At 39.8% G+C, this 10,481-nt stretch overlaps 1 pseudogene; it reads right to left on the reverse strand.

Moving 5' to 3' along the window:
- Positions 1–8,301: 8,301 nt before the first annotated feature.
- Positions 8,302–8,930, reverse strand: LOC100525973 (RNA polymerase II subunit A C-terminal domain phosphatase SSU72 pseudogene; annotated as a pseudogene).
- Between the last annotated feature and the right edge of the window lie 1,551 nt (positions 8,931–10,481).

A 10,481-nucleotide genomic window follows, 5' to 3' on the forward strand; every position in this document is an offset into this window, starting at 1 on the left:
GCAATAGCAATGGGATCATTTTTCCTTTCTATTTGATCTCTTGTCCTCAGTTACTAAAATTGTTTCAGAGCCATGAAAGTAGAATGGGTGTCTTTTTATTCACAACAAGACCCTTTGTACCACAACTGGGTTTATGTTAATGAGGTGACTTTTAGAAAGCACCTGAGGATGGGGGCCAGTTGCCAAGGAACCACCATGAATATACATGGAACTTTCAGTCCCTCATCCTGATTTCTGGGGAGGAGGCAGTGGCTGGAAGTTAAACCCATCACAAACACCCAATGATTTAATCACCCATGCCGATGTCATGAAGCTTCTACAAAAATTCAAAAGGAAGGGTTCAGAGAGCATTCGGGTTGGGAAACCAGAATTCTTCCATGCGCCACCATGCTGGGCCCCAAACTCCACAAGGACAGAAGCTCCCTTGTTCAGGACCTCACCCTATGTATCTCTTCATCTGGTTATTGGTTAGCATCCTTCAATGTCCTTTGTAATAAACTGGTAATCTACTGAATAATAGGGTTTTCTGAGTTCTGTGAGCTGCTCTACAAATTAATCAACCCCAAGGTAAAGATTGTGGGGACCTCTGATTTATAGGCAGTAGGTCAGAAGTACAGTTTGCCACCTGTGCTTGCTATTGGCATCTGAAATGAAGGCTAGTCCTGGGGGACTGAACCCTTAACCTGTGGAACCTGACGCTATCTCCAGTGGACAGTGTCAGAATTGAGGTGAATTGTAGGACAATCAGCTCGTGTCCAGAGCACTGCTCAATGATGAGGAAGGGAACTTCCACAGTGCAAATTGGAATTGAGCCCAGAACCCAAATAAGACATCAATCTCCTGACTCAATTATTGCATCAACCTCCTAACTGCTCCACCTGTTTCAGCCTTTACCCCCCCCCCCCATAATCATTATCAGAGCATCCAGGGAGACCTCTTAAAAACTTAAAGCAGATAATATCACTTTTCTGTTCAAAACTATCCAATGGCTAACAAGCATTCTTTTAAAATACAGTCCAATTTTTTTTTTTTTTTTGGTCTTTTCAGGGCCACACCTGTGGCATACGGAAGTTCCCAGGCTAGGGATGAAATCAGAGCTGCAGCTGCCAGCCTATGCCACAGCCACAACAATGCAGGATCCAAGCGGCATCTGCAACCTACATTGCAGGTCATGGCAATGCCAGATCCTTAACCCACTGAGTGAGGCCAGGGATTGAGCCCACATCCTCATGGACATCAGTCGGGTTCATTACCACTGAGCCACAACAGGAACTCCTAAAGTCCAATTTCTATACAGTCCTTTTCAGGCCTTCCATAGCCCACCGTGCTTTCATCCTTCTGACTTTCTCTCCCAAGCCATTCACTCTTCTCCCTTGCTCACTCTGTTCTAGCCGCACTGGCCTTTGGCTGTTTGGGGGAATATCCAACATATGTTTGTTCCTTGGACTGCTCTGACCTTGAATCTCTCATTCCTTCAGATCTCTTCTCAAAGGCTTCTTTTGAATGAAGCCTTCCTTGACCAGCCAGTATAAAGTAGTAACATCTTACCTGTATCAAGGTCTTCCTTGACCAGCCAGTATAAAGTAGTAACATCTTCCTTGACCAGCCAGTATAAAGTAGTAACATCTTACCTGTATCAAGGTCTATCCCCCTTTTAATCTAAATTATTTTATCTTTATATACTTATCATCATCTGACATGGATATTTGCATGCTTTGTCTTAGTGCCCCCCTTCTAGGCTCAAAGCACTATGACAGCAGAGACCACTTGTGTCTCTAGTACTTGGAACAGTGCCTGGAACAGAGTGGGCATCCACTTGTGGCACCCATTTTTGGAAAAAAAATGGATTAATAAAATGGCAGAGTCTAGAAAGCAAATGATAAATTGTAATTTATACTTGTAGCTGGTGAAACCAATTCCAAATCCCCAGAATCTGTGCATTGAAACTCCCCTCCTCATCTAACTTTGCAACCAGCTAGACCATTGACTCTGCCTTACACATCTTTGTATGTCTACTGCCACATGTAGGACATGGGACGTTGTAAGGTGCTCAAAAAATACTGAATGAATGAACTTCTTTTACTAGTAGAAAGAAATCCTAGCTATATCACCTCATGCCCCTTAGGTTGATGTGAGACAGGCTTGTCAAAGGTGATTGTAAAACACTTCACAATTGTTGGGCACCAGGGCCACCATGCATGGTAGCAGTTGGATTTTTATTTGAATGGAGAAGCCATTAGCACTGTGGTTAATTCAATGATCTGATCTGTCAACAAGGGCTCCTTCATGTGGCTCTAACAGCCCTTCTCTTAGGAGGGAATTAACCTGCTTTGCAGAATAGGAAAATAGGGGTATCACAGATGAAACCACAGCACTGCTTCAGAGTTAAGTCCTGTAAAGCCTTATATTTACACCAAACTAGAATCATTGAGGAATGACCCAAAATCATAACATCTACTTTAAAACAAAAATAAAATTATATGTGAATATCAGGGAAATTTAGTTAACATAAAAAATTATTATTTTTTAAAAAATTAATCATCAACATTGGGAAGCCCACACTTTTGGAGCTCCCATTGTGGCTCAGTAGGTTTAGAACCCAACTAGTACCCATGAGGATGTGGGCTCAATCCCTGGCCTCGTTCAGTGGACTAAGGATCTAGCATTGCCATGTGCTGAGGCGTATGTCACAAACACGGCTTGGGTCTGGCATTGCTGTGGCTCTGGCGTAGGCCGGAAGTTGCAGCTCTGATTCAACCCCCAGCCTGGGAACTTCTATATGCTGAGGGGGTGATCCTAAAAAAAAACAAAAAACAAAAAACAAAACAAAAACAAAACAAAAAAAAACCCAAATAAATAAAAATGAAAAGTCCACACTTTTGTGATGGTTTTTTGTTTTTGTTTATGTTTGTTTTGTTTTTTACTTTTTTTTTGCTTTTTAGGGCCAGACCCCCACGACATATGGAAGCTCCCAGGCTAGCTAGTGGTCCAATTGGAGCTACAGCTGCCAGCCTACACCACAGCCATTGCAATGTGGGATCCTTAACCCACTGAGTGAGGCAAGGGATCAAACTCACATCCTCATGGATCCTGGTAGGGTTCATTACCACTGAGCCATGACAGGAACTCCCAGAAAAGTCCACACTTTTAAAGAGCACATAGTACTCATTTACTAGATTTGTTTATTGCAATTTGGTTTTAATTCCTTATATGTCATTTTCTTAAACTTCAGTGTTTCCTATATACAACGCTGACTATGAAATGTGTTATTCAAACTGGAACCCTTTGTGAGTGAAAGAGGGCTATATTATTTGGACTCACCATACAGGTAAATGCAGACTGCCTCAGACCATTTGAGACATGGGTTTCTGTTCACATGTATATTGATAAGTTTGTACATAGATAAATTTGGCTTAGAAATCCCAATTTCTGGTTGTCTGGCTTACATATAGGTTGTTTATTAAAAGTAGATAGCCAAAAATAAAAAGACAAAATACAAAAAATAAAAGAACTTTACAGACACATGCTTTGCTTAAATGGAAGCTGTATATTTGCATGGATATAATTTCTGAACTATATTACTGTAAGTCTTGAGCAAATAGTATTTTTTTAAAAAGTAAGTAGCCAATACAATTAATTCAGTGACCTGTATCATGTATTTGTTTCATTTTTCACATGTCATCTTATTTATGACTCAGAAACACTTGATATCATTATTAAAGAGGAGGAAACAGATTATGTAACCAGCCCAAGGCCTGCGCTAATTGGTTAAGAGAACTGGGATTCAAACCCATCTGAACTCACAGAGTTGAGGTTAAATATAGATATGTCTTACTTCAGAGTCCCCTGAAGTGAGGACCTTTTCACCTTGACCCCATAATAATTTTTACTAATCCTTTCTGAGTAGGGGGATATAGATAAAATAATATTGCCTATGATGAATACTGAAGCTAGACAAAGAGTACGTTGAGGTTCCTTACACAATTCTATGTGATTTTTGCTTTTGTTTATCATTTTGTTTATCATTTCCCATAATAAAAAGTATATTTTAAATCCCTTTTCTTCTTTCCACTCCAGTAACTCCAACTTCACTTGAATGTTATATTGAATATTAGAATATACACACTCCTCTGTCTTTAACTTTCTAGGATAACATTAATTTATGTTCATTTAAAAGATTCATCAAGTACAAGCATAAAAAATAGAAAATAAAAATGCTTTGTAATTCACTCATCCCAAAATAAATATTTTAATATATTGATATCTCATGTTCTACCAAATTTTCCTTTTTAGCGTGGTATAAAATATAGATAAAATGTACCATTTTAAAGTGAACAATTCAGTGGCCTTAAGAATTATGCATAATGTTATAAAAAGAATTATGCATAATGTTAAAAAAGAATTATGCATAATGTTGCACAACCACTGCCACTGTCTAGTTCTAGAGCCTTTTCATCACTGCAAAAGGAAAATTCAAACTCATTAGGCATCATTCATCTAACTCCCTGGCAATCACTAATCCTACTTCTGCCTCTATGGATTTGCCTATTCTGGATATTTCATATAAATGAACAGTATTTGGTCTTTTGTAACTATCTTCTCTTACTTAGCATAACGTTTTCAAAGTCCATATATATTGTAGCATGTATCAGAACTTCATTCCTTTTGATGGCTGAATAATATTCCATTTTGTGAATATACCATGCTGTGTTTATCCATTTATCACCTGATGAAAATTTGGGTTCCTTCCACCTTTTGGCAATTGTACTATGTTTTTAATTAATTTTTTTATTTTGAGATAATAGTCCATTCACCTACAGTTGTAATAAATGACACTGAGAATTTCCTCTACAGCCTTTAACTAGTTCCTCCAGTGGTAACAGCTTGCAAAACTATTCTACACTATCACCACCAGGATGCTGAAGTCAAAATACAGAACGGTTCATCACCACAAGAACCACACACATTGATCTCTCTTTTATTACTACCCTTTTATTAAACCCTGAAAAGCACTAATCTTTTCCTCTTTTCTATAATTTTGCCACTTCAAAATTGTTATATAATGGTATGATTTGTAACCTTTGAGAATGGTTTTTTTCACTCAGGTAATTCTCTGGTGATCTATCCAGGTGCACGTGTATCCACATGTTATTCCTTTTTTTTTTTTATTTCTGGGTAGTATTCCAAAGTATGGGTGCACCATAGTTATTTAACTATTTATTCGTTGAAGGTCACTTGGGTTTTTCCAGTTCAGTGCTGTTATGAAGAAAGTTTCTATAAACATTTGTGTACAGGTTTCTGTGTGAAAGTGCATTTTCATTTCCTGAGGACAAGTGCCCAGAAATGTCATTGCTAGTTCTTTTTTTCTTTCTTTTTCTTTTTGCCACATCTATGACATGCAGAAGTTCCCTGGCCAGGGATGGAACCCACGCCACAGCACTGACTCAAGCCACAGCAGTGACAATGCCAGATCTTAAGCCACTGTACCACTTGGGAACTCCATCATTAATGGTTATCATGATTGTGGTGCATGTTTAGTGGGTTTTTTTTAATTTTTAAAGAAACTGCCAGGTTGCTTTCTATAGCAACTTTACTGTTATACTTTCCCTTCAGCTATGTATGAGTGGTTTGGTTTATTCACATCCTCATCGTATTTGTTGTCACAATTTTTTATTTCAGCCATTCTGAAATCTCACTGTGGTTTTTAATTTGTATTTCCCTAATGGCTAATGCCATACATTTTTCCTGTGCTTACATGTCATTTGTGTATCCCGTTTGGTAGAACATCTGTCCGTGCATTTTGCCTATTATCTAATTAGATTGTTTGGGTTTCTTTAATTTAATGTACTTTAGCTTTTAGAGAAGTTTTAGGTTTACAGCAAAGCTAAGCAGAAAGTACACAGAGTTCTCATATACATACACCCATGTACACACAGTACTTTCCCCACTATCAGCATCTCCTACCACAATGGTACATCTGTTAAAATCAATGAACCTACATTGACACATCATTATCACCAAAGTCCATAGTTCACATTAGAATTCCCTCTTGCTGTTGTACATTCTATGGCTTTGAACAAATGCATAATGACATGTATTCACCATTGTAGTATCATGTAGAATAGGTTCCATGCCCTAAAAATGTTCTGTGCCTATTCATCCTCCTCACCCAATCCCTGGCAAACACTGATCTTTTTACACTCTCCATAGTTTGGCCATTTCCAGAATGCCATGTAGTTAGAATTATATAATATGTAGCCTTGTCAGATTGACTCATTCTACTAATGTGCATTCAAGTTTTGTCCATGTTTTTTCATGCCTTACTAGCTCATTTCTTTTTAGCATCAGATAATATTGCATTGTCTGGATATAGCAGAGTTTATTTATCCATTCACCTACTGAATAATATCTTGGTTCCTTCCAAATTTTGGAAATTATAAGTTGCTATAAACAACCATGTGTGGGTTTGTGGGTGACAGCCATAAGCTTTCAATTAATTTGGGTAAAATACTAAGGAGTGTGATTGTTGGATCATATAGTAAGAGTATGTTTAGTTTTGTAAGAAACCATCAAACTGTCTTCCAATGTGTCTGTGCCATTTTGAATTGCCAACAAAGAATGAAAGGCCCTGTTACTCCACATTCTCACCAGCACTTGGCATTGTCATTGTTTGGGATTTTGGCCTTTCTAATAGAAGTGTAATGGTTATCTCACTCTTGTTTTAATTTGCAATCCCCTAATGCCATATGATATTCTGGTGGGCCTTAAGGACAAGGATGGAGAAAAAGCATTTGCCAGATCAATAGCTGCACACGATGTACCAGGGGATGTGTTAATTTGCTCAAGCAATGAAACAACATCTGGTGTAGCAGCTGCAGTTAGAGTCATCCCCTGGTTAAGCTTATGATAATCCACTGTCATTCACCAGCATCTCTCTGTCTTCTGCACAGGCCAAGTAGGAGAGTTGAATTGGGATGTGGTGAGAATCACTACCCTACATCTTTTAAGTACTTAATGATGGCACTAATCCCTGCAATACCTCCAGGGACACAGTACTGCATTTGATTTTGTCTTTTCCTAGACAGAGGCAGTTGTAATTGCTTTCACTTGGCCTTTCTATCCTAATAGTCCCCAAACCATGGGTAAGGGAACAATGCGGGGATTCTGCCAAGTATTAAGTATGTCTATTAAAATTACGCATTTTGGAACCAGGAAAACAAACACAGAGTGGGTTCAAGGGCCTGCTGGACCCACTGTGAGACTGACCCCGCTAAAACCCCATTGATCACCTGACCTCCCTAAGTCCCTTCTCTGACTGGTGAGCCAGAGTGATGACTTGGACTTCCTGGAACCAATGTCAGCTCACAGCCTGACATTCAGTAGTCCCTGAAAGGCTTGTTTCCTCCCACTCCCATATACTGTTATCTTGGTGAAAGCCTGTAGGTCTTTTGGGGGAAGCTGGAAGAACTATCAACAATACACCATAGTCTCTACCTGCTAACAGCCTGACATTATGTGTTAGGATTTCAAATTATGAATTTTGGGAGAACATAAACATTCAGTCCTACAGCATGTTTTAAATATCTCTTCTGTTCATTTCTTCTCCTGATATTCCTATTATGCATCTTGGCATCTCCTGTAGTTGTCTTACAGTTTTTGAATAGTATGGGCTTTTTGTTTTCTCTTTGCTTTTCAGTTTTAGAGTTTACTGTTATATCCTCTATCCCCGATAATCTTTCCTCAGTCATGTCCAGTCTACTAATGAGCCCATCAAAGGCCTTCCTTATCTCTGTTAAAGTATTTTTGATATCTGGTATTTCTTTTTGACTCTTTTTAGAACTTGCATCTCCCTGCTTACATTATCCATCTGTTCTTAAATGCTGTCTTTGCCCATTAAAAACCATAACATACTTTTTTTTTACCAGAAGCATCTATTTATTGGACAATTAATTAAAGTTTTTTTTCCCCAAAGAGTATGGCCTATTGCTTTATTCATGGATTTGTACATTTCAGCCAGTTAGGGGAGACAGATGGGAAAGGGATGGTCGGTGAGAGGCAGGAGTATTGGAGGAAATGAGCTATAAAACTTTTTTTATTTTTTGGTTTAAGGAACAAAACGTTATAATCAAAATCTCAGGTATGAGTAAAAGTGGAATAGGAAAAACTTGTTTTTAATCTGACATTTATGTATATCTGTTCATTTCATATGTCCAGTTTATTTTGATACTGCTACTGTCCATCGGCAGAACACCTAAAGGTAAAAACAAACATCAGGAAGGAAAAAGTGGTAACAATAGGAAACTCAAACAGCTGGCTCCAGGAGGCTGGCAGGCCGGCCCAGGTGGTCAGTAGAAGCAGACGGTATGCAGGAAGGTCTGGCCGCTCTTCTCCTCGAACTCCTGCAGCAGCTCCTCGATCTCGTTATCCACATCTTCAGTGTGCTGAATGCACTGGCAGAGCTCACAGATGAGGAAGGCCCCCAGGGTTGCCTCTTCATGGTTGTCCTGGATGTCCACGTTGATCACATGCACGGGCTGGCAGGTCTCCTGCTCCCTGGAATTCAGATCTTCCACCACCAGGTCATACACTCGCTCTTCACAGGTGATGATCAGGTCAAACGGGTCTTTGCAGTTCTGGAACCTCTCTGGCCGGGGCTTGATTCTCTTGTTTCTGTCCAGCATATGTAAAATGCCATTCTGGGTATAGAGGTCTTTGTCTTTCATAAGGAGATCGTTGTACATCTGGTCATACGTGGTTCTGAAATCATAAACGTTCGGCTTGTCGGGTGCTGGTCCTGGAAGCTTCACGTGAGCTCCTGTTCCAAAGGACCGTACACTGAACCCTCGTTTGCTGAGGATGCTGTGCGCCTCCATGCTCCGGTTCTGATTGCTGGAGCACACCACAGCCACGCGCAGTGGCAACGACTGCATGGCGACCGTTACAGCTCCTCACGAGTAAGATGGCCACCTCAGTGACTGGAAGTCAAGACACGGAAGCAGCGGCACAGGTGACGTAGCTGAGCGTGCGACATACAATGTAGCGTGATGTATGATGTAGCGACGTAGCATGGGCATGTGTACAGTGTGGCGGAGGCCTCCCAATGCAGGTCCAGAGTGCGGCACTGGAGGGCCCATAACATTAATCATACTTTCTTTTTTTTCTTAATTCCTAGTTTGGTAATTCCAACATTAATACCACATCTGACTCCGGGGCTTTTTAAGTCTCTTCAGACTTCGTTTTTGCCTTTTAGGGTGCTTTGTGGTTTTTGGCAGGCAGAATTAAATGGGTAAAAAGGCCAGTAAAAAGGCGTTTAGTAATGTGGTGAAAAGGGGTTGGGGAGGGGATGGGTTCAATAATCCTATAATAGGTCTCAGTCTTTTAGTGAGCCTGAGCCTCTGCGCTGTGAACTTCAGTGCTTTTCCCCTTAGGTGGGATGCCTAGAGCTGGCTGGAGCTAGATGTTTATTTCCCTTCCCCCAGACAGGTTCATCTCTGATAATTTCTGCAGTGGTTTCTGCTTCTGTATGATATGATTGTCCCTATCTTCCTGTCTGTCTTTACAATTTTATTTAATTTATTTATTTTTTTGTCTTTTTGTCTTTTCTTGGGCCGCTTCCCGTGGCATATGGAGGTTTCCAGGCTAGGGGTCTAATCGGAGCTATAGCCACCGGCCTACGTCAGAGCCACAGCAACGCGGGATCCGAGCCGCGTCTGCAACCTACACCACAGCTCACGGCAACGCTGGATCGTTAACCCACTGAGCAAGGGCAGGGATTGAACCTGCAACCTCATGGTTCCTAGTTGGATTCGTCAACCACTGAGCCACGATGGGACTCCTCTCTTTATAAGTTTAGGTTTTGCAATTTGCCCTGCGACCTCACTCTCTGATGGATTTAAGAAGAGCTATTGATTTTTCAATTTGTTCATCTTTTCATTTGTCAAGATAAAGGGGCAAATTGTAATCTCCTTAAATGCTAGGCCAAAACCAGAAGTGAGATGATTTGTTTTTAACTGGTGAGTTTTGATATTTCACTATGTTTTTTAGATAATAATTTTTTGTCCAATATATTTGAAAATATCTCCCAGTTTCTAATTTGTCATTTCTAGGACTTGAGAGGTTTTTTTTTTTAATAGAACAAAAGTTCTAATTTTGATGAAATCCAGATTACAACTTTGTTTCCTTTATGGACCAAGCTTTTGATGTCAAATTTAAGATCCTTTGCCTAGTTCAGTGTTCTGAGTACTTTCTGTTCTCTAAAAATTTCGTAGTTCTGCATTTCACATTTATCATTTAAGTATATAATTCATTTTGAGTTAATTTTTCAAAAGGTTTGAGGTTTCCTTCTTTTCCCTTCCTATCTCCACAGAATTGCTTTTGCATCTTTGTCAATAATCACTTGGGAACATTTTTGTATTTTTATTTCTAGGTTCTCTATTCTGCTATGTACAGCCATATGACTATCCCTCAGGCGATACCAACCT

The sequence above is a fragment of the Sus scrofa genome, chromosome X, assembly GCF_054392235.1.
Source record: "Sus scrofa isolate SSC_HxYL_T2T_F1_AM1 chromosome X, Sscrofa_HxYL_maternal_Yorkshire_Landrace_v2.0, whole genome shotgun sequence".
In the NCBI taxonomy this organism is placed as follows: domain Eukaryota; kingdom Metazoa; phylum Chordata; class Mammalia; order Artiodactyla; family Suidae; genus Sus; species Sus scrofa.